This window comes from Acomys russatus, chromosome 28, assembly GCF_903995435.1.
Source record: "Acomys russatus chromosome 28, mAcoRus1.1, whole genome shotgun sequence".
Taxonomy (NCBI): domain Eukaryota; kingdom Metazoa; phylum Chordata; class Mammalia; order Rodentia; family Muridae; genus Acomys; species Acomys russatus.
Genome location: NC_067164.1, coordinates 15994622 through 15998462, shown reverse-complemented (window position 1 = coordinate 15998462; position 3841 = coordinate 15994622).

Sequence of the window (3841 nt, the reverse complement as noted above, 5' to 3'; positions counted from 1 at the left end):
ACCAAAAAGCTAATTTGCCTTTACTCAATCATTCATAATAGGAGATGACAAGGAGTCAGTTTTGTCATAATAGGCCCCAGGTCCTACCTAACCAAATTTTGACTTTAACTACCATTTATGCTGTCTCATGTGAGAGCATCCACCTGCCCAAGAGTGAAGGAACAAGTTGTAGGTAAACACTGTTTAGGCTCAGCCTAGTTTTGAGTCTGCATATTTGAAATATTCACAGGCTTGGTGGCTAGACTCAGGAGAAAGTCATTCATCCAAGTATTTGTAAAATTTGCAAATGATAACAGATAAAGAAAACCTTTTTTTGTACTTCAAGAAAGATAGACTAAAGCATCTATTAACCATAACATATCATAATTTCAGTATAATAGCTATGTACGAACACATCCAGATGTCTTTGAGTATACGCATGAAGGGATCAAAGTCAGTACATAACATAGACATGCAGCGCTATTCACAATAGCTGAGCTATGGCATTAGTCTATGTCCATCAGCTGGCAGATGGATAAAGGAAGTGTAGAGTTGTACATAAAAGAGTATTATTAGTCATAAGTAATGTAGTCCTGTTACAGGAATATGGATGCTATTAGAGGATAGTAAACAAAATTAACCAGACAAAAACATAGTATTTCATACTTCTCACAAATGGAAAAAACAAAGACCTAAAAGTAGAGAGGGGACTATAAGGAAAAGGTAAATGCATGGCATTCAGGTTGAGGGTGGAGAGAGGGAAAACTAGGGAGGTAAAAGAGAGGGTGGATGAACAATACACAATAAGAGAATGTTGCACCACAAGATAGGGAGATTCTGTCTTTTTTCTCTTTCTTTCTTTCTTTCTTTCTTTCTTTCTTTCTTTCTTTCTTTTTTTCTTTCTTTTTCAAGACAAGGTTTCTCTGTGTAGTCTTGACTCTCCTAGACTCACTTTGTAGACCAGTCTGGCCTTGTTCTCACAGAGATCTGTCTGCCTCTAGGATTAAAGGTGTGTGACACCACTACTGGGTGGGAGATTCTGTCTTAAGAAATCAAATAAAAACAAAAACCCTTAAACATCAACGACATCATTACCCTGTAACTTAATATATATTAATGATTTAAGCAAGCCTTAATTAAGCTCTTGGGGGACGCATTAGTTACTTTTTCTGTTTCTGACCAAAGTGATATAACAACACTGACAAGGCAGCTCTCAAATCTCTGTAACTCCAGTTCCAAAGGTCCAGCAATCTCTTCTGCCTTCCTCAGGCACCAGGTATGCTTGTGGTATACACATACAGACAGGCAAGACATCCAAACACATAAAATACTTTTTCCAGGAATGGTGGCACATACCTTTGATCCTGGGATTTGGAAGGCAAAGGCAGGCACATCTCTATGAGTTCAAGGACAGCCTGGCTTACACAGTGAGTTCCAGGCAAGCCAAGGTTACTTGGTAAGACCCTGACTCAAAAACAAAACAAATAAATAAAATGCCACAACCTCCCTCAAATCCCCCAAATCCCAAACCAAATTAAGCAAGCAAGCAAGCAACCAAGTAAGTAAGCAAGCAAGCAAGCAACCAACCAAAGAAAGAAAGAAAAAAAAAAAAAAAAACCTCAAACGACAGCAACAACATTCAAAAATCTTAAGGGAGGGGCATTTACTTTGGTTCCTGGTTTGAGAATTTGGCCCATCATTCCAGAGAAGGCACAGTGACAGGAGGTTGAGGCAGCTGGTCACAATAAAGATACAGAGAACTAAAAATTGTCATATTCAGGTACATTTCCACTTTTCATACAGTCTAAGAGTCTGTCCCAGGGAATGCTGTCATCCAGTTAGGGAGGGCCTTTCTACCTCAATTAAGATAATGAAGACAATCTCCCTCTGGCATGCTCAGAGGCCAACCTAATCTCAATAGTCCCTTAAGGTTTGCTCAGAGTCTTTTCTCTTTGATGATTCTGGAACTTATCAAATTGACAATCACAAAGTCTAATTAATCACAAAGAAAACTTATACATAAGCAGTACCTATGAAGTATGCTCTAGGTTTTTGCTTCCACTTCCACAGTGTGATCCTCACTAACATTGTGTGTTAACACAAATAAGAAGTGACCTTGAACTGTCATGGGGATCTTGATTTGGACTCCCTAAGGCTTCTCAGGCCTTGTGATCTTTGCCAAAGGATTCAGGGGAGATACACAGACTACAGTTAGAAAACTGACAAAGTTTATTGCAGTGCATGCTTTGGAGGGGTGAGGGTAGACCATGACCATGGGTACTAGTTATGCCCATCTACATTTTTGGCAGGATTTATATTACCCATAAATCACCTGAATCAGGCAGCATTTCTGATAGATGTGTTGAGAGACTATTTTGTGTCTGTATGGAAACTTCATCTATCAATAATAAATCTGATGGCCTATATTTTAGGTAAGAAATAGGAGGTGGGACATCCATCAGGCAGAAAGAATTCTGGGATAGAGCCAGGTGCATAAGATTTGACCAGGAAGAAGTTAGAAGGACATACACATGGTGCCTAAGCAGAAGTAGCCAGCCACATGGTAAAACATAGATTAATATAATGGTAATCCAGTTAGGAGCTAGTCAGAGAAGAGCCCAGCCATATGGCTTATGTGTTTGGATATTATTTGAGTTTCATGAGCCATTATTCTGAGATCTTGGGGCAGGAGAAACCCGGTGCCCCCCCCCCCTTAACATTGATGGGTATTTTCCCATCCAGATGATTGACAGGCCTATTTGGATGAACACTTTCCAGTATGTAAAACCTTCTGCTGAGTAATTTTGTAGGGGTTGGAGTTCTTGTCACCAGATATAGATCATTAAAAGTTTATGACTTTCTCATCAGTTGAGGATAACCTTCCAGGGCTGGAGTGTTGACTCAGGTCTCATTTCTCTGATCAGCAACCAAAGTTCTGTAGGTCTAGCTCCTGGTTTTATAGGTGCTTCATTATGAGGGAGAGGGTCCTCCCATCTTACTGGTAGCTACATAACAGCACTAATTTAACATGGAGCTTTCCCACTGGAAATAAATGAAAATGTTGCATCCTTTTTATAGAGGTTTCCCTGGTTACTGCATCTTCTTTTGATCTAAATATCATATTTTTATTATGTAAACTTTTGATATTGGAGTCTCTTATTCTCACTCTTCTTGTTTAAACCATTTACATCTTAGTTCTGTCTATAGAAACATATATATGAAAAAATCATTTCTTAAGACATCTTGCCACAGTTTCTGGATTTACCTAATCTCATGATTTACTGATAAAAAGGGTATTTCCAAGCTGGCAAAGCTTGAGAGACCAAGTGAGATGGTGCACTGTGTTAGGAGTTGAGGAGTGGGCTCACCCTTCAAATACACATTAGCTACTGTCAGCCCACTCTCTTCCCCTGCCTTGTCAGGATCTGACTGTCAACACTTGCAGTTTAAGGAAGATACTTTTTATTATGTCCAACACTGTTTCTTCCTTGATGGTTGTGTCTTTGTTTCTATGATAAGAAGCAAATAGAAGAGGCAGAAAGATGGCTCAACAGTTTAGAGCATTAGTTGCTCTTGAAGAGGACCCAGGTTCGATTCCTAGCACTCACATGGTGCCTCACAATCATCTGTAACTCCAGTTTCAGGACACCTCTGTGGGTACATATAGATACACAAATGTAAAACACTCATACTCATAATAAATAAATATTAAAAATAATAAATTAAATACTTTTAAAAAGAAGCCAAGAAACAAGGCATGGATGTGTTATGCGTTTGAGTGGGACATGACTCACATAAGCTCAAATATTTGAATACCTGGCCACCAGTTAGTGTCACTGTTTTAGAAGGTTGTGAAACCTCT